General features: G+C 38.3%; 1 protein-coding gene across 1 annotated transcript in view; it reads left to right on the forward strand.

The window, feature by feature from the left end:
* The first annotated feature begins 235 nt into the window (after window positions 1-235).
* Window positions 236-22330, forward strand: part of LOC111862076 (protein dachsous) — a 657337-nt gene continuing 635242 nt past the window's right edge. Inside the window, exon 1 of the mRNA XM_033750539.1 lies at window positions 236-574. The gene's annotated coding sequence lies outside the window, so the exon portion shown is untranslated. The remainder of the gene's footprint in view (window positions 575-22330) is intronic.

Raw genomic sequence — 22330 nt, forward strand, 5'->3', positions numbered from 1 at the left:
GAAGCGATTCCGCCTTATTTGGACCACTGCATGTCAATATATGGAAAGCAGCATCCGACATACAAGAACCAGAGAGTTTTAAACGTTCCCGCCACCGCGTACCTGAGCTCGTTTCCGACATTGCCCTTGAAGGCCCCGTGGAGTCAGGCTGGTAACCTGTTGCTGTAGGGACGGCCTGCCCACTGAACTCGGCTGCCAACCAACCAGGCCGCCAGTTCAGTGCTAAGAAAGCAGAAGTGTGCATCGTTTGGTTTGTTGTCACCAGCCGATGTCTGGTGTTGTGATCTGTGATGATCCCCACAATCGTGTGAAGTGTTTTCACCACAATGACTTACGTCTTTCAGAAACTGAAAGGCGCGCGTGTGTGAATATTGCAAAGAAAGAAGTATAAACAGTGAATTGTTAAGATTTTCTTGCTGTTCAACTGTTGTGTGGTTGTGTGAAGTTTCTTTTTGTATGGCATCTTGGGATTACTATACCTAATAGTTTCGTCGAAGGATTAAATTATAGCTCCTATTAATTGTGGTGACACATGTACACATTGTGATTATTCTGGTTGGAGTGTTCTGTTCAGGTATGTCGTTCAGTCTGGATAATGTGCTACATTCAGTGACCATTTCATCACTTCGCAATGTTAACAAGATACCTCCAATACGTACTGCGTTTAATGCCTAAACTAGTCTTTTGAATAGGGTAAAATTTATCGGATGAAATCTTTATTGGAACTCCGCGACTGTGCATATTACTTAATGTAAACACTTTCTTGGGATTTCAAAGCCGCGTGTATTCTGTCCCCAAGTATTTTAATATTAATCTGGACACTTCTAGATTCCTGTGTTTCAATTTTTATCCACTCACTTTTCCTTATCTTTATTTTTCGTTTTACATTTTTTTTTTCGAGTGCAGTGGTCAAGGCTGGCAAGATGGGCAAGTCCGTATGTTGGTTAGGTTTTTAAGTTTTGGGGCTTTTGTGGATGGGTTGTTTCTCTCTCTCTCTCTCTCATACGCTCATGAAAAAATCTCTTTCGCTTCTTCTGCTTCTCCTCACCTCTCGGACCCGTGTTTACTACCACGCCTGAGGCTTCAGAAGGACTCGGTCGCTCCCCCCTCTCTCTGTTCCCGTACGCTGGAAGGCTGCCGTCTCTTCTACCTGTGCAGTTCGGCCAGCCATACTTACACTACCTCGCCGGCTCCAAATGATGCAGTAAATTTTTTCTCCTCACAATCCTGTATTGCAGATATAAGTCGGATGGGATTCTTTGGTTCCTTTTACAGATTTTAAGGCTACCTTTCAGGGTATTTATGTCCGCTTGAATGTGTGAGAAGATGAGTTTGTTAGTTGGAAGGAGAAAATAACAGAAGAGAGGTTCAGAATGTATTATCCCAGTTTGTAGAAGTAGATAGTGAAGAAAAGAAGAACTGACATGTGATTGAACTTGATGGTACCTTGACTTGCCAGGCTGCGTCCGTTCGTCCATGTGATTGCGGCTGTTCCAAACAGGATTGTATTGAGCACAGGAAAATTCATGCCATACTGCCTCCATTTGTTTGCTTTCATTTCTCGGCATCATGGCTGTCTCACTCACAGTTCCTAGAATTGAAACACATTTTCAGATTCATTATTTGCGAATTTACATACCTAATTGGCCGATGCAAGTCTTGTAATGGGTAATTAAAATGCGTTTATTCTTAATATCGTTAAATGTGTAACCCCACAGATATAATTTTATGTACAATATTTCTCTGTATGGAATATCACCATTCGACGAAATATTTTAATCTAAAATGAATATTCATATATATAATCACGTCGTTACTTGTAGCTGTATTCGGGGTAAGGACCAGTGGTGAGTTCTTGTCAATTTGGTTTTGAACCTTCTTGTTCCATAAATTAACTTAATGGAGCTAAGCCCTTCTTGATAAGCCACCAATTGTGCGGCTACTCAGGAACTTCCCAACTTTTTATGGAAGCAAAATTTTCATTATCGTGTTCACAAGAGCCCTCCACTAGGCCCTATCCTGAGCCAAATCAGTCCAGGCCATACCACCCCAGTCTATCGCTCTAAGACCCATTTTAATATTATCCACCCACCTACGTCTTGGGCTTCCTACTGGTATCTTTGCTTCTGGCTCTCCCACCAGAAGCATATGCCCATTCGTGCTACATGCCATGCCCCTCACATCCTCCTTGATTTGGTCATTCTAATTATACTTGTCGAAGAGTACAAGTTATGAAGCTCCTCATTATGCAGTTTTCTCCAACCTCCTGTCACTTCATCCCTATTCGGGCCAAACATTCTCTTCAACTCCCTGTTCTCAAACATCTTCAGTCAGAGACCAAGTTTCACACCCATACAGAAACACAGGCAAATATTAAAATTTTGTATATTCTAATTTTTATGTTTTTGGACAGCAGACTAGAAGACAAAAAGGTGCTGGACCGAATGTTAGCAAGCATTACCCGAATTCAATCTCCTGTTCATTTCTTCCTAAATCAAATTTTGATTTGTTTACTGTTCCCAAATATTTGAACTGTGCCAAATTTTCAAGGCATCTGTTAGCCATCTTTACGTCATGGTTTTGCCCTGCATTCTGGTGACGAGACAGCAACTTGTACTTAGTTTTCCCTGCGTTTACTTCTAGGTGAACCTCATTACTAGCGTCAATCAAAGCTTGTGTGTTTTTCTCTATGGTATCTATGTTGTCTGTAGAGGCCTTGCGACGAGCTGATCACCCGCCCAAGGAGTCCTACCGAATGTTTAAGATCTAGTAAACCGAAGTGAAACGGAGAGTTTCGTGGAGGTAGGCGTAGGCCCAAATTGGGGCTGTAGTGCCAAGGGGAAAAAAAATGTCAGTAGATTTACATCACTAGCATAGACCAGCAGCCGATGTGTCCCATTTAATTTCAATCCCACCTGGTTTTCCTGGACCTTCCTAATGGCATATTTTAAAACGAAATTGAAAAGCAATTACAATAAAGCATCCCCTTGTTTTATGCCATTTTCGTAAGAAGCTTATTTTTACGGCGAGTAGTTGTTATCCCTACTCCCAACTCCTAAGCTGGATGCCCACCTCTTGTCGGCTGTCTGTGACTGTTTAAGCAATATATTCGCAACTACGATCCATATCTGGAGGCCGTCTCCTGCATTCGTGTTCCATAAAAGGTCGAAATGTTTCTTGACTAGCTGAACAACTGTTAGCATTTCAAGAACTCCACTCTGTGGGGTTAATATTCGATACTATTTCTGTAGTTATGTTTTCTTCTTTATGCGGTTCTCGAATCCTCGTTCGCAAAAACGGGTGCACCTGTCACGTGAAGGTTAGGTTGGCGCTGAAGCAAAAGACGCATTCTTTCCCTACGAACCAGCGGTTTCGTATTTATATTGGAATTTGCAAATTATGTGTATTCATTTTGACTTTAGGCCCATTATACTGACGTGAGCCTCTGTGACAGTGATAACACATTTAGTACAGGATATCAAGAAAGTACAGTCACTTAAGCTTGTCACAGAGCTACGTAGCAACATATCAGTGTGCCAACACTATCTGCATGATAAGTTAGGAAGCCCAGAAATAGATGAAATTTGCATGAATCTTGTTTAATATGACCTCTATGTAAATATCTGCAATATCCATCCTCTGGTGAAATTAAAAGTATCATGTTCTTATTTTTTGTTGCATATCTCTGGATTTTGTTAAGCCACTCCAACGAAAGGGTTGGTTTTGTATTCCCCAGTTCATATGATTGACATAGGGTAGTGTAAGATGTGAATCGAGTTGCCTTCTTTAAATGCTTCGGACGTTTGGGAAATATACTCCTAGCTCCTGTGATTTCAGTTAATATAATATTGCAAGTTTTCGGACAGGAAGTAATGGCCTGTTTTCATGGGGTAGTGTTTATTTTACATGTCATTCATAGTAGGACTTGCTCTTGTTCCATAATATTTTGTTTTCCTTAAACAGTTCATGTACGTCAAATGTGTTATCTGAACTTTCATTTCACATATATCTTGAATACTGCATATGAGTTTTCTTATCCTTTCCTTAAATTACGCGGTAGGATCTGTAAATGAGAAGATAGTAAATTCACGGAATAGGTACTGAACATGTTAATATCCGTATTACAATTTTCCCAACAGAATTCTCGCGGAAGATTGTATGCACTTTTAGCAGCTGTGAATTAAAACACTCCACCACTTGTTACAGCCTGACATAGTTATCGTGATCGAGGAATTTGTAGCAACATGTTGTATGGGTTAGGGATTCAAGATTCTGATGTGTGTTTGTACTGTACCCTCGCCGAGAGTTTGTATCAGACATGACAGACAACCCGTAATGATCATAGGCTTACTGAGATGGGGCTTGGCTCTGTTCCCCCTCCGATTTAATGTATTTTGATTTCTAAATCTGCTTCTTTGAGGCTTGTCTCACAGTGAGGATGGGATGGGTCACATGTCCGTAACAGCTACCCACTGTTAGGCGTGTGGAGGTCGGACGACCAACTGCAACTGCATGTGGCATAGGATAACCCATGGCATGATTTAAATTACTTGTCCCAAATTATTTTCTGGCTCACTTTCGTTGCCTTTTGGAGTATTTTAAATATAAAATTCGAACGAATTCCAAAAGGTAATGGAAATCTGCCTGAGATATANAAATTGCAGCCGCGGCGCGCACTTGATTGTACGCACTGTAGAAGCCGTAAGGACACTCTTTATTATGAAATAACAGTTCTGAAAATAATATAGGCTTCTGTATTTAGTGTATATTGCCTATAGCCATGTTTTAGTGCCCCTAGAATCCAGTTTTGGTGCATTTTGAAAGAGTCAGTTTTTAAACACTTCATTTCCAGAATCATATAATTTGCATTTCCCGCGTGCATGTTTCTTTGTAGTCACAAACGCTTTCTTCTATAACCAAAGTTCGTCAGAAGTAGATTATTTTATATGGTTCTAGAAATTTCAACGCCGATCACAGTGGCCGCGCGATCGAGCACTGGGATCGTGGGTTCGAATTCCACTCTAGGCATGGATGTAGGTGTGCATTTATTCTGTGTTTGTGTTGTTCTGCGTGTAGGTAGCGGCCTTGCGACGGGATGATCTCCCGTCCAAGGGGTCATACCGGCTGTGTATAGTTTAAGAAACTGAAAAAGCGGCCGAAGTCCATAAGGGCTATAGAACCATAGATAGGTAGATAGAAATTTCAGGCAATTGGTGATCTGATCTGTGATATTATGTACGTATGTATACGTACAAGTTAATACAGTTAGAAGAGATGTATGCTTTACTTTGTTAAGAAGATCTTTGGCTGTAACAATTATTTCTGGAGTCTGGTATGGACAGTAGGTCGCTATTTGAAATGTATTGATTGTGTGTAAAGTTCTGCGTTGGTTAGGCCGCATTTCTTAAAATTGTCTCCCAATCTATGAAAAGAATCCCATTATAAAGCTATTTGGAAAGAAAATCGAAATTCTACGAATTCATTCTAATGAATAAAAATTTTGTATGTACCCTCGTCCTATAAACGTATTTGAATGGGTTGGACAGAATTAGTGTGGACTGACACTGTGGTTGAAGGTATTCTAATAATCGGTGTGGCAAGTGTTTCAGTAAACCGATCATAATGACTGTCCATAGGTCGAACAAGGGATTGCAGGTTCTAATCTTGCTGTAGGCATGGGTATGTATTTACAGTCTTCTGTGTTATACGTAGGTAGAGACCCGATGGTGGGCCGAGGAGTCCTGCGAAATGTCCAGAGGGTGTATTCAAAATTGATTTCGAATTGAAGCAGGCCAGAGATGCTAATCCATAAAAATTGAAGGCGTTAGCATAAGAAATTTTAATTCGAATGATGAGGTATTTTCAAGCCGAAACGAAACGTTACCGCATTTAAGGGGGCCGTATTGCCGAGTACAAGTCATAATGTCAATTAACTGACTTTCATGAAATTCGCGCATTAAAATAATAAATAATAATATCGAACACAGTAAATACTCACTGCTGCCATTTCACTTGAAATCATAAATATAATTTCATGTTTAGACCATTTTTAAAATACCAAATGCGATAAGTATTTAAAGCGAAAGTTATAGAGTGTAACATACCTAGATACTGAGACAGCTTACCGAGGGTAAGTTAGACTTATTTTTCTGTGTTCTGTAATCATAAATAAGCAGCAATTTCAAAGGCAGGTTAGGGGTCTTAGGTAGAGCAGAATAGTTAATTTTTTACGACTAGTAACTGTAAATAACGCCGCGTGTCGGATACCGTTATAAGCAGTCATGTTATTGTAAAATTAGTCTCATAATTTTAATTCAATGCACGTTTATATTATGGAAACCCATTCGTGAGAAATTCAATAAGTGCAGATTTCAATATGTAAAATGAGGCGTAATTAGTTGGGCAGAGAAGGAAACAAACTCATCCATAAGCCTGCTTTATATAATTCACGCCGGCGGTTTATGCTGTGCTTGGCGTGTATGCCTCATCTGGTGTTGGTGCAGGTGTCCGGAGATTGGGACTAGCTCTATCGATGGGACCCCACTGAGTAGATTTTACCTGAAGACGCAGACAGAATCCAGTCTCCGAAAAGTTGTTTTAAATAAAAAACAAGGCAGTGTTTTAAATAAAAATAGGAAGATGGATAATATCCAGAAACATAATAATTTGTATTAATGTGCCATCACCATAAACTTTTAGACCTCATTAACCAAACACATGATTGTAATCAAATTATACATTCGTACATAATTATTTGGACAATGGTTGGATTAGAAGGAAATTCATAATAACCTGATATTCAGATTTGTACTTATATATTCCCGTATTCGCCCGCTCGAACACTGGGGTCGTGGTTTCGAATCCCATTCGAGGCATGGATTTTTTTTTTGCGTTTATTCTGTGTTTGTGTTGTTCTGTGTGTAGGTAACGGTTTTGCGACGGGCTGATCTCTCGTTCAAGGAGTCCTNTCTCACAGAAGTAAAAAGATATACGCACAAGTTCATTCATGCTGTTAAATACAATAACGTTTAACATTATGAGACCAAATAAAAGGCAAGAATTTAATGGAAATTTACCGTACAGAATTTAATGGAAGTCAGCCATGAAACTTGGGACATATTTGGGACATACTTATGTCTCGAAATCAGCAGTAGTTTTTAATATATTTTTCGAAACACGACTCAGATTTTTTTTAGATAATTTTGGATTTTATTAAGAAAATTGGGCTATGGCGAAACACTTCCTCTTTGAAGCAGAAAATTCGCTATGGATAGTTGACTACTATAGTTCCAATGATGAAAGTAATGTTGACAGTGCGATTTTCATCTGCTCTCATTCTGGCACCCAGCCCCGCCTTCTTCAGCTTTGAATAAGTCATGACTTTTGCATGTCTTGTAGGCCTTTCTTTCATTTCGGGCTAGCTTGTGGTAACCCCCAGCGAGCAGACACTCCTAAACTTGTTAACTACAGCCAGAATAAATTTGTAATATAGGCTACCAAGCGAAATATGCGTGTTGTGGATTTCTATTTTGTTGTTCATCTTTCATCCAATAAGGGCAGTAAACATCTGGGACATATATACGTAGACAGAACAGGACTACGCTGATTTGATCACCATCCCCAGCTGAAAGTCTGTGCCATAAAAATAAAATATTTTTTCTGAAAAGAAAACGTAGTTCAGAAGATATTGCTAAACATAGTTATTCCTTTATATATTCAGTCCTGATTTATTTATCGAAGCTTTGAGTTCCTAAGATTATACAACGTCGATAATTCTAATAGATTGTCTTTCAGAACATATCTAAAAGTTAAATTTTCTACGTGCTGCGAGTTATGAATTCAAGTCCCCTTTTCCCAGAAATGTCTTTGAGCTATGAAAATGTATGTTTATGACATAATTTAGATGCAACACGTGTTGGCAATGGAAGATGTAGATTTTTATCACCGTCGTCTGGTGGGCCTATATACTAAAATCGATTTTTCTGATTAATTTTTGTAACTTTTATCACGAGGGGGCACGCAGTAGCGTAGTTGGTTGAGGCACTATGTTACAAGCTGGAAGGACGCAGGTTCAAATCCCGATGAAGTCATTGAATATTTTCAACTGACCTAATCCTTCCAGCCACACTATGGCCCTGGGGTCGACTCAGCCTCTAACAAAAATGAGTACCAGGAATATTTATGGGGTTAAAGGGCGGCTGGCTAGTAGGGCTGACAACCTTACCGCCATCTGTGAGCCGATTGTCTAGAAAATGTGGGAACCTCAGCATCTCACAACTCTATGGGTCTCCACGGCATGTTACAGGGATATCTTTACTTTTTTGTTTAACTTTTATCACGGAATTAAAACCTGGAATTTGCCCTGGCATGTACTTACTCCTTTCAAAGAAGTATTTCCCAAGCAGATGTCGGCTCTGCCGTAGCTCAGGCGGTTATTCGCCGGTTTCCCATCGCGGTAGCCTGGTTTCAATCCCAGATTAGGTCATATGGAATTTGTGGTGGACAAAGTGGCAATGGGGCAAGTTTTCTCTGATTACTCTGGTTTCCCCTGCCAATTCTCATGCCTCTAACTGCACTATTATCATCCTATCACCGACACCACATAATCTCAATACTGAGAGCGTCGTTGAATGACAAACTTACAAAGATATCCAGTCGTCAGCGTTACAGAGTCCAGCCAGTTAATGCTGTTTAGGGGAAGGATCTCTGTTCCTTGCGAGAATCGTACGAAACATGCAGTTGCACTGTGGGCAGAATGGCGAGCTGTAAAAGCAACTCGTTTGTATGGGATTTAATTAGTTAATCCATTAAATTTGTGAGCGAACTGTAGTGAATATACAAGACTTGTAACTGAAGAATAACATGAGTGTAGTTGTGCCTGCACATACATACATGACTTTACAATAATACCCTTCAATTTTCGGTGTGCCATGAACATTGAACTGTATTTTAATATGCCGCCATATGGAAGGGTTCATTAGTAATATCTGAGCTCAGATATCATTCTATGCTAGATGGATATCTGCACTAACAATCAGAATACTTGATCCATGGTACCGGATGCTGTAACTCTACGCGCTCTTCCGGGTTTTCTAAGGAAATGCGAATTACTAGATTTTAATTGCTATCGGGTATCACTATCGGGAGCATAAAATGTTGAAAATTTCTTGAGTGGCTTCTCAAGACGTTCTCGACTCCATGGAGTTAGTTAGCTAGTCGGATTGGGATGAGAAACAATGATATATTCCAAACATCCTGTATAATAAATAAATGTCTGCAGTAACAAGCAGAGATGTAAAGACTGCATTTGCTTTTCTTCATTTCCCTAAGCTGCTGGACCTTACAAGTTTATAATTGTTGACAACGTCTCTTCATGTCTGGAAGCAGTAAAGTGCTTAACTTATGGAAACAGATGTTAACACTTTAAAATTATGGCTTGTTTTGTTGCTGTATCTCTTGTTGACAAGAATACGAAACGCAGCAGATTTTTGTTACGTGTACAAGTAGACGAATTGTGATATACGGTTGACTGACTAGAAATGCATACAGAATTCACGGGCCCCTGTGCACATGGAAATTATCAGTGTTCAGATTCCGTAAAGGCAGGAAATTTCTTGATTGGTTAAACGACTCAGCTTCATAGTAAGGACCCTTTTCCGCGGAGTTGAATTATGATGAAGTACGCCTGTGTTTGTCACAGCTAGATGTACTTAGTGCCGGTCACGGTAGCCGAGCGGTCTAAGGCATGTACTGTCTTCGCTCGCTTGGAAACCGGGATCGTGGGTTCGAATCCCACTCAGGGCATGGATGTTTAGCTTGTGTGTGTGTGTGCGTTTTTCTGTGTTTGTGTACAGGTAGAGGCCTTGCGACGAGCTGATCACCCACCTAAAGAGTCCTACCGAATGTGTAAGATCTAGAAAAACCGAAGTGAACGGAGAAGTTCGTGGAGGTAGGCCTAGGCCCACTGGGGCTGTAGTGTCAAGGAAAAAAAAAGATGTACTTAGTAGTGTTGTAACCATCGTAACAAATATTTGAATCAACATTGTTTACTGCTTTAACTTTTCCATAATTTTTTGTGACACAACAATAGCCTTAAATTATTGATTTACATTTCACTATATTCATAACATCGGCGTTTTCCGCTTACGATTAATGGAGAAGTGTGGCGCGCACTGAATGACATTCCTGAAGGCAAATCTTTGCCTAGGGTCCACAGAGTTAAGCTTACTCCAATATTTGTCTGGGAGTGATACACGTAAAGACCATGTTATATTGTGCGTATTTGTTCATAAGAAAATTGCGTTAGAGTTGAAACAGGCCAAGTCATTGACACCTAACAAGTCATTTCACAATATGGAAACCAGGAAAATAAAGTCGCAAAATAACTCTAAAATCCACTGGTATATTGGGTTTTCGGACTTTATCCATCGTCCTGGTTTTTAAGATAACTAATAAAAACACGACATTTCGGAAACTGGATCTGTTTCCGTCCTCAGGTGAAGGAAAACACCTATTCTGTTGGGTCCATTAGAAAGAGTCCGAAAACCCAATATCTCTGTGTGTTATACACCATCGTCAGAATCCTATAGTAACTAACTCTAAAATCATTTTCATTGCCTTAGTTTCCAATGCGCTGTGATTCTTTCATCAAGAATCCGTATAAAGTATTTTGTGGAAAAGGAACGAGAATATATTTGAACTGATGGATTAGGCCTCTTGTATCAATCCACTATTAGAATTTGGGATGTACCCCACCTCCACTGGCCCCGAACAACACGAAGATGTTTTCTTACTTAAATAAAAATGTTTGCTGATGAAGATGCCGCAGTGTGGTAGGCTCATAGTTGATTCCTGAAGCTGTGTTACAGAATGTAGTGTTTTTTCTTAATTATTCTATGTAAAACTGCGCCACAGAAATTAAAATCTAAATAAGCCACTCTCGGTACAAATATTTCACTTGAGTTCATTTCTACTGTTTACAGACGAAAATTAAATTGTTACAGTCAAAGCACGGAATCAACAGTCATTATCAGAATCGCCCAAAATTCCGAAATAAATAGTGTTTGTGAGAATTTAGAATTTGACTGACAGCTAATGATGATACATCCAGCTCTTTGGCTGAAGCTAGAACTAATGGTTCGTGTGATTCGATAATATGTGACTTATGAAATTACAGTCTTACTAGTGTGCCTGATGTTGTGTGTTATAAATAAGGTGTATAAAGGTATATAAGATATGCAGTCTACACAACAATTTTCTGTATTTAAAACAAATATAAACAAAAGTTGGTGCAGTAGTGTCTTCTTTTTGCTTTTTAGATACAGAATATTATTGTGTAGACTGCATACCTTATATACCTTATTATGAAATTACGTTCCATAATCTGTAATATTTGTATTAAATAATACATACTGCAATAGAGCTGTTACAAATAAACTGTTTTAGATGAACGTTTATACAAAATCAGACACAAAATTTTAATTTCTCTTATATCAGAAAAACCAAACTACTATTCCATTTCGAATGATGTGTAGTAAATGTAACCTAGCATGTAAAGTTACTTTTAATTTCATATGCGCGAATATAATGATATTGCGTGGGTAATGCGCAAATTCTTTCATCTTCATCACTTGCTTTCGAGTTTGGCAGTCAGATTTTGACCAATACTGTACACTCCATTTTAGTATTTTCGCCTAACTAAAGAAACTACGTTAACTGACTGGTGTTATTGATTTCACAGGGCAGAATCCTAGAAAATCTTCCTATAATTTTCCGACAAAATTATGTATTTCTCATCATCTCTATGTTCTTCCTGTGCGTACAATTTTGTTTTGATGTAATGAGCCTAATAATATTAGGGGAAAAGTACAAATTATGAAGCTTCTCACTGAGTAATTTTCTTGATCCTTCCATTAGTGCGCTAGCACGTTTGACAGCCAATACCCTTAATGTCTGTTCTTTCCTTCGGACGAGACACCAAGTTTCGCACCCATAGCAAACAATCGGGAAGCATTCCTTAAGTAAGAGTACTCCAAAAATCATTGCTAATTCTCTTACATGCGGGTAGAAAGTGACAGGAAACTGCCATCTGAGTGTTCCCTCAGCCCCTATGAGGAAAATATCAACGCATATGTAATGAGAGAAAAGAGCCTAATTTTGCTTCGCGTACTGTACCAAAAACAGCACTGAATCTTATTTCCGTGATTTTTAAAATTAACAAAAGCCGAAACTCTTCTGTTGTGAAGCACCGTCTCTTTGAATGTTGGTTGTAAGTAGACTAATACAAAATTAGGTATGCAGCATAAATATTTTATCTTACAGAAGAGTCAATAGAAGCCTTCGCTCTGAAGAACAGTTGTCTCTTTACATTAACAGTGCGTCCAGGTTTGAGGTAGCAAGAGAATAATGATTTATGGGTAGATCTGATTTAGCTTACCTCCATAGAATTCCACCCCTGCAAATCTTGCATTGTTAGTGCTGTAACAACTAATGTAAATGTACACACAAGCAATTAAATATAGTTTTGCTCGTGGGTTTCACCCCCATCTGTGAGCCGACTGCTTAGAAATTGTGGGAGCCATGACGTCTCACAACGCTATGGGCCCACACGGCCTATTACTCGGATATCTTTACATTTGTTTATGGGTTAGCGTGGCTGGCTACTGCGTAGAAGGTTGTCATAGGAACGAATCCCACACTGTAGTCAAATTTAATTCCTTGTAACTGTAAATATGCTACATACTACTACTACTACTACTAACACCAGCCATCTGATGCCGCTACTACTACTATTACTACTACCACCACCACCGCCAGCCATCTGATGCTACTACTACTACCACTACCACTACTACAACCACACTATTACTGCTATTTTTTTTTCATCAGTAATCTGTTATACGACAGGTCCACAGTCTCTTCCAAAACAGTTTCTCCACTTAATGCGATCTAGAGCCTTCTCCTTCAAATGAAAATATCCTCTTCTGTCCCCAAGGTCATCCAGCATCTTCTTACGCCTTTTTCCTCGTCTTCTGGTTCGCATACATGGTATCTCTGTTTTTGGAAAGACTATCCAGGAAAATTGATAATATGGTACTTTTTCCATTTGCTTTCCACATCGCAGTACAACAGCCGTTCAAACCGCTCTGGTCACGCCTGTTGCTATACGAAGTTGAACAATCTCGAGCATCATTTGCTCTGTGCTTCAAGTCGCTGCTTCCGGCATCAGTTTTTGGTTTTTGGTGTCTCTCTTCGTCTGATGCCTACCCTTTGACCTGTCCAGCAAGGGAGGCCCTGCCAGTAGCTACGCTACCTCTGGTATAGCTCTCAGGGTCCTTGGCATACTCAAATCCCCTCACCACGATAAGGTGGAGACAGTCCAAGAAGCCGGGTCAGACGCTGGGCGCTGGACTATTACTACAAATAAAATAGTTCCAGCTGTGTGTAACATACTTTCAATTGCAAACAATATAGAATTGTAATTCCAGTGAGATTGAATTTCTGACCCATCAGATAAATTATCATTTTCTTACTGGGCTCTAAATTTTCATTAATTAAGATGTATGATCAACGTAGGATTTATTGGACTGAAATCTGAGCCATGGGAAAGTTTTGAGGTCTGCTAGGAGCAAATTTTTCTCGTGATTGCAAGATTCTTCCTCCACTGCGTAAGCTAAAATATTATTTAATAGNTTAACAGAAGAGTCTGTTTCTTAATCATACTTTAAGTTCTTTGTTGCCAGAATTGAAGTCGTTTTCCAGTTTTCTTTAGGAAAATAACGGGATACGGCCTACAAATATGAGTAGTGCCTTCTGGCTTGTGACGCGTTATAGTCTGATAGGTGTTCATTAAATTTCGTAATTAACATGCTAAAGAAGAGGCCGGCATGTTCTTCCGAAATGTCGGTAAACATCTACCAGACTGTATGGTGTCACATCCCAAAATACTGTAGTTCTTCTACACTACTTTCGTACAGATAATTATTCTCTTCTTCATCCTTACAATTCGGTCTTCACATCATCTCTCCATTTCTATCTAATGTTGCTTCACACCTGACATTTATAAAGGCTCAAGAAATGAGCACAGAACTAAGATACAGTAAAACTTGGTTATAGCAACATCGGTTTCTGCGACACCTTGTCTATTGCGTCAAATATTCAATGGTATGAACTAATTCCTCATAAAGCAACTGTTTTTATACCTTGCTTAGTACGACATGCACAAATGCATCAACCTCGTATGTAACGTCATTTTCATTCCTGAATTTCTCTGATATGGACATTGAACGTAATTTAGAAAGTGTGTATTGGGAAAGTAACAGGAAACAGATGAAGATAACTGATTACTGTACTCGTATCTAGGTACAGTAAGGCACAACAATTGATGTAATCTACTGTAATTTGGTGAGTAGGCCTACCTTTAATATACAGTATTAGTGCGGTGTGTATTGTCAGTGAAAAGCGCTGTAATATGTCTTTGATATTACACATTTGGGCAATTCCACGTTAATGTTACGTTAGTCTGTACTTAACTACGTATTTCACTAAAAAATGCAACATTTTAACTCGGTTTTTGGTATATTTTTACGTGACTAACATAAGGCTACTGTGGAAGTGCCCATTTCGGTTACAACGACATTCGTTTATAACGACACTATTTTTAGGTCCCTTTGATGACGTTATAACCAAGTTCTACTGTATATTTCGTTTTATGGATGTTAACATTTGTAACTACTGGAGCCAGTGGTCTTGTAGAATTATCAGCACTGTAACTGCTTCGTGATTCCAAATGGGTAACGAAATGCAGTAATTGATTCTGATCATAAACAATAGAGGATTAGGCTGAGTTGCCTCTTCAGAAATAGTTTGGTAAGGGAGCACCAGTGTATTTTCTGAGGGGAGCGGGTCAGCCAGAAATGTTGCTTACAGACTTGAAGTTTAGGCTCTTGTAGAACACTTCTACGGATAGCCCTAACGTTGTGGTCCTCCACATCAGAACACAGGTGACGTTACAGACAGTTGTTGATATTCATATTTAGTATATTTCTGGCCCCCTCCTTTCCTTGCCAGCGCCCATGGTCTCTCTATCTATCCTTCAGGCCTTTTCTTCCCAATGTTTCATATTCTTCAGTTTTCTTTTGTTACTTTTTGTGTGTTTATTCTATATATCTGATGTAACAATTTCGGTGTGTAGTTTCCGATTTCATTGACGTTTGGAACATTTATTTTTGTATTAAAAATTTTCNATTCGCTTAGTGAGGGGTGGAGTCCAGCTTGGTCCACTCGGCACGGCGCCCAGTGATTGGCCTATTGTAGCCTGCCCCGAGTGATCATGATGGAGAATTTGGTGGAATGAAGATTGGCAAGGGAACCGAAGTACTCGGAGAAAACTCGCCCCAGTGCCACTTTATCCATCACAAATCCCACTTGACAAGACCTCGGGATCGAACCCGGGCCGCCGCGGTGGGAAGCCAGCGGCTAACCGCTTGAGCTATGACGGGGCCAATATTTTTTTATTAACTATATATTTTGTTAGTGATTTTGTCATGAAATACCCAGAAAATTCCACAGTAATTAAATTATGTTACCTCCAGCCTTTTTGTGGCATCTTCCTTCAATATCTAGACATCAGTAAAATATTTCAAAGTTGCTTGTGGTGTGATGTTATATAATTTATTTTTGTTTTTGGTAACAGTAATTTGATGGCATTTATTTTAGTATTACAAACCGTTTGATTATAAGCTTGCACTTTCAGCTGCATATCACATGCGCAAATCTGAGAAATCCCAAATACTTAAATTTAGATATTTGATTAATCGTCTGTTGTGCTGTATAACACAATATTCCGACTTTGAATATTATTAACACTTATTCGCATTGATTAGGTTTCAGTGGTAAAGATTTTAGTTTTGTATCCCTTAATTTGCGGGGGCACGCGGCAGCGTAGTTGGTTGAGGAGCTATGCTATAAGCCGGAAGGTCGCGGGTTCAAGTCCCGATGAGGTCATTGATTTTTTTTTTCAATTGACCTAATCCTTCCAGCCGCACCATGGCCCTGCGGTCGACTCAGCCTCTAGTAGAAATGAGTACCAGGAATTAATTAAATAATTTTCCTGGGTGTAAAGCGCGGCCGGCGCGTAGGGCTGACAACCTTACCGCCATCTTTGAGCCAATTGTCTAGATAATGTGGGACCCTCAACGTCTCACAACCCTATGGGCCTTCACGGCCTGGTACAGGGATAACTTTACTTTACTTTACCTTTATTTGCATTAATGTATAATTGATGGGCTGTAATTTATAACTATTGAAGTCTTCTCTGACGACCAGGCAGGCGAAGATGTAGTTAGTATCCACATTAGCGTCATCTTCATATTGCTGAAGGCCCGAGAAAACGTCAATGTATACATTCGTTTTGAAAGCTTCAAATCACGTGGAGTTTGTAGCTAATCCATTAAATTTTCCTGAAATTAAATCCTTGATTCGCTAGTGATGACGATTAATATTTACGTTTACCGTTACGGCTTACTTAATATGAATTAATGCTGAATTTTATAGCTTGCATTAGACAGAAAGTAAACTTTAAATAAAATTCCTCTCTCTCAATTCACCATTCGGTTGCTCTTGAGCTCTTCAACGAAAAGGCATGGTGACTTTTCAGTATGTACGAACAAAATAACGATTAATATTTGCACCATGCGATATACTATCATAATATTAAAAGGACCGCAAAGTTGCCTCAAACGGTAACATTTGGAACTTGAACTCGCGACGTGCCTGGTTCAAATTTCGGTCGGGACACACGTTTCTATATGATTATTCCACGTTTTTATGTAATGTCTACGTTTTTATGTAGTTGTCGTGAGTCGATTGCCGGGATAATCCCTTGAAATAGGCAGCGTTCGCTTCATATTGGTTGTGTCAACTTTGCTGAACGTGCAGTGTTAAATAACACGCACAGTTGAAATGCGCATAAGTGACATCGTTATCGTGTTGTGTGACGAGCTGAACATTCAAGCGACACGCAAAGAAAGAGGCAAAGTTACAATTTTATAAAGTTATAAGAGTTTACCATTTTTGTATGGAAATGTAACGTGGGATAAGAGTAACAGAAATTACAGTAAAATTCGAGCAGTCTAAATTAAATTTTAAGTTAAGTAAAGGCGTATATCAAATTAAACAAAATTAAAAATAAAAATATAAGAAAGGAGATAAATATTTATTTACTAAACGCAGGTGCATGCCATTTACCTACCTTAACGGAATGAAGAATTGAATAGACTAGCTCCTTCTGGGATATAGGAAAGCCATTCAAAATGGCTGTGAATTCTGAGCAGGTAGAAGATGTACTTCATGCAGCATCATTAAATAAATTCTATTCCACTCATCTAAGTGAAGTGAAGCTATGCAATACACAAGCACAATTCATCAGTGTGCTGGATACAGAACCGCGACGGCAGAGACAGACTGGCTTCCCATTCCGTTGTGTTCCCTCTTGTAAGGGTGTGGGTGCACCTAATTACTACCCCTTTATACTCTTGTGGCCAAACTAAAGGTGAATAACAGGTTAGCTGTCAGAGCAAGTATAATGAAGTTGTTCAAAGCTATTAATCAGGTATGAAGGCACAAGGCATAATTGACGTATAATTCTTTCTTATAAAAATTTGTTTTCAATTACCCAAGCTTGATGCTAGGAACAAGAATAGATTCAGGTCGGTTTTGATGTCAGATATGATGAATTTAAATGGATCATATTACGCAAGAATAAAAATATCAATCCAGTCATTTCTCTGTAACAATAACATTCATGTATTAGAATGAAATATTCATTAGAAATTCAGAACATTTTACCTATTGTTTAGCTGAGAAGAGCTATCACTGTTCAGCTGGAAAAGTATGTTTTAAAAATGAAACTTATGTGTTACTACTTTATGCTAATTTCTTCGGTCCCTAAGCATAAAGCGAAATATCGCCTATTGTTGTGTTATCTGCGGGACATACAAGTTAACGCACACACACACAGAAGGCGCGGATCCAGCAAATATTTCATTTCCTCAAGTTCTGGCCTGATTTAGAGCTAATCTAATATAAGAATTCTACAGTAAAATTTGTTGAATTAATTTAATTTTGATTTTATTGAATTATTATAACGCGTACTTCACATGAAGCTCAAAGACAATATTTATAATTTTCCCGATATTAGTCAATTATATGTAAATCGTCAATAATGCAACAATGATATTTAAAATGAAGTAAAATACACCTAAAACATGTTCTTCACTAAAATGTAGTTTTAATACTTTAAAATGTTATTAAATGTCATTAAGACACTTCATGTATGTATATCGTATACTCGTATACGAGAAGACCCCAGCAAAGACATACATACAGAACTGTGATAGCCGCAAAAAGAATACAATGACGAAGTTTTAGATATGTGATACAACAACAACAACAACAACAAAAGACAACGACATGCCGGAGAGCATGGAAGACAATTGATGGCCCATGTGCGGCCGAAACATGTTGCAAATTAGAAGGGCATATATAAATTAAAGACTTTCTAAAATATTTAATAGTCACTTTTAGTGTATACGATATACATGCAGTGTCTTAATGACATTTTATAATATTTAATAAAATTTTAAAGTATTGAAACTACACTATTAGTGAAGAACATGTTTTAGGTGTCTTTTATTTAAATATCATTGTTGCATTATTGACGGTATACATACAATTGAATAATACCTCAATGCAACAGGGTGCTGAAATATAATATACCCGATATTCGTCTTATCATAAAATATAGATGTAATTAAGATATGAAAATTTATAACAAAATATTTTTCAATAGGTGAATATTTAAGAAATCACAACAGACAGTTTCTTATTCAAGAGAATGTGAAATTCAGCGCGTTTAGCTTTTGAAACTTTATCCCAAATTTGTATGCAGAGAACAATGTTTATGAATCGGGGTGCATATTTATGTTCTTCCTTTCAAATCCGAATTCAACACAACCCATTAACACAGTAAGAGCGCTTTGTTCTAGATGCGCACATTTGTATTTCTATATAGTTCCATAAAAGCTGTGTGGAAACATCTTTCAGTTGTCTTGCAACATCCTGTTGTCTGTTCTTTATTCTTCGCATAATATTAAAATAATTATGTGAATTGGACGGATAAAGGCGACACAACACAATTAATTCATAAGTGAACTTAATAAAATTATGTGATGCAACCATATTGTAATGAGTTTAATATAATATTCAATTCAGATTAATTGATCTCACTGACGACAAGAGTAATACTATGTAATCGCAAAATATCATACAAAGCCCCTTCTCTCTCTCTCTTTCGCTCTCTCTTTGACACACACACACACCCGCCCGCATATGCACAAGCGCACACACGCACACTTAACATATAACGGAAAATATGAATATCAGATTTAAATTAAAATTGATCGGCATTTACCTTCATGCATCATACATAGGAAAATAGTAAGAATTATTAGAATTTACATTAATGTGTTGTTTTCATATAATTGGAATTTTTAATATTTTATGTACTTAATAAATATACATTTTTGAAGACGGCAGAATTCTGTCGAAACATATAGATAAACGTTTATACTTTATTAAATAGATAAGAATATAAGTATGTCAGATGAGTTCATTATGTTGGCTTGCTAGTGAATGGTACAGTAGTGCAAATGCTGCCTACATATAAAGAAAAATCATTAATAGTTAATTTACTTTTGTCTCAATGTTATAAAGTCTTTCTGGACAGTCGGCATTTCTTCAAAGGATCAAGAGCTCCTGTGACTTGAAATCAGAAATGTTATCACTGTCGTTGCAAACACCTTCCGTTGGACTCAAATCTTGAGTCACTTTAATCCAATTTAATCTTCACAACCTGTTTCTTTAAGATCAGTTTCAATATAATGTCTATCTTCCCATCTATACTAGTCACCCTGAGTGGTCTCTTCCCTTATGGGTTTCCAACCAATATGCTTTCTTCTTTCATCCAAGATTACACGTCATGCCTATCTCATCGTTCGTGGTTTTATCACACTAACCATATTCGACGAACAATATAAACTGTGAGATAATTTTTTATATATCTCCGTCTGTTTATTTTTCGTTGATGTAAATATGCCAACAACTCAAAGCGTTGGGCTGATACTTAGATGAGATTTGTATGCACACAAGAACACAAGCACACAAGCACAACCACATACATCGAAAAGTTAGAGAGTGTTCTAAAATAAAATAAAATATTTAGATGTTGTCAGTGTGAAGTGGCGTAAGAATTGAAAACCAGTCGAGAGCTCATCTGTTAAGCTCTTGTTTGTTTAATGACGCTCATTCATTTGAATATGTCGCGTGTCGTCAGATAAAAAATTGACCAGTGAATGACAAAATGGGATAAGACGTTCAAGTAAGCCGTCATGGATTGTTTTAAGATTCTGTAGCATCACTATCCTATAGCGACTGTCACTATAGCTGGCCTTTGAGACCTCCAGGACAAGAAAATGGAGTACCACGGTTACGCCGCGATGTTCGGCGTGATGTTTCACAGTTCTATAAAATCCATGAGGAGAATGCAGGTCATGCGGGGTCAGAAGTGGTCAGATATATGTATATATGTATAGAAGTGTAACTTTTTGACCGGCTTAAATATTTTTAGATGCCCATGTAGAACCATTTGTCATGTTAGTTAAAAGCAAACTGTTACTTATGGGCCCAGTATAGCAAGACCCTCCCGTCTGTCGCAATTCAACGTATATGGGCATTGCTCTACTGCTGTAGCCGCAGTTTCTTATGTTCGTAATATCGTGTTTAAAGCTCTCACTGGAAATAATTCTTATGTCTTCCGTTTACTATACAAAACTAGTTTTGCAGATAGATCTAGTGGTTATGCAATAGCATCAGAAAGTCATACCTGCGAGAAAACTGCCGACATACTAGTTATATGACGTAGCGAGCCCACTTCTAACGTGTTGTGGGCTGTGAGGAAGGTATTTTTATGCTTCGGCGTTGTGTATAAAACGATTTCACTTGCGACACAAGACAGAAAATATTTTACGCATTCAGTGACAAGGCCAAACACCATGCAGTCAGGTGAAATGCAAGTCGAGAGAAAGTAGCTAGCCAACTATCCGATACGATGAAGCCATTGATCTCTTGATATGCAGGAAGTATAATTGGAATCCCCTGAGGAAAGGGGTGGTGTTTGTTGTCCTACTAAATCTATAACTGACAATAAATGAAACCCACCCTATTCTACGGCGACAATCGTTTAAACGCAAACGTGTTTTGTGTTTATAATGTTCTTAGTGTGTAATATGTATATGGCTTACATATTTATAGGTACGACGTGTTTCATACTTGTCCGCCCATGTATACTCTTTTTAGTGCAACGTGAAATTTGTGAACTGTACATATGCCAAGTGTAACATTGATTGTTTCTGTTCTGAATTGAAACCTTCCATTGTAGTATTGCAAGGTTTCTGATTGTTTGTTCGTAACTTTGACTTATTTTGGAAGGATAAGGTTCAGACTGGTCCAGTGATTATCTGAAACATGAATTTCGCCAAAATATCCATTAAAATTCTGGTTTCTGTCTCCAAGAATATTCATTACACATTCATGACAAGAGTCTGTTAAGTGTATGTAGCAAAACTCCTTATGCGCAATGATAACAGTTGTGAAAGGAAGGATAGCACACAACAAGGAATATCTTTATGTGTACGCTTTACCGAGTATCGTTAAGTGATCAAATCAAGGAGAATTATGGGTGGAACATGTAGCACGTGTTCGACAGACACTATATGCATGTAGAATTGTAGTCTTGGAGACCTGAAAGAAAGCGATCACTTGGCAGGTTAGTCATCTGTGAGAGGTTAATATTAAAACGGTTCCTAAACAAATAGATTGACAATGTACGAGTAAATGGGCTTTAGCATGAAGTAGTGGGAAACGGACGGGGCATTTACCGTCCATCATATGCACAATACATGGAAGTTGAACGAAGGTAATCGATATTAAATGGATGTAATATATAGGGATTGTTTTGGCTGAATTTGGTGATGATAGCGATGAACTTCCGGATTGGTCGTAACCAGTACTTTGCGTTGTGATATGCATTGACTGCATAATTACGGTAGAAGTCGCTAAAGTGGATAGCTACTTTCATTTCTCTGTGAGTGGAAACGTTATTTTTACATCTTTTAACCTAACTTTTGTGCATATATTTAGTGTATATACGACCTGCGCTGCTGATACAACTATTTCCTCTTCATTACCATATTATGAGGTGAAGGCGTATGGG

This window comes from Cryptotermes secundus, unplaced genomic scaffold (assembly GCF_002891405.2).
Source record: "Cryptotermes secundus unplaced genomic scaffold, Csec_1.0 scaffold400, whole genome shotgun sequence".
Taxonomy (NCBI): Eukaryota; Metazoa; Arthropoda; class Insecta; order Blattodea; family Kalotermitidae; genus Cryptotermes; species Cryptotermes secundus.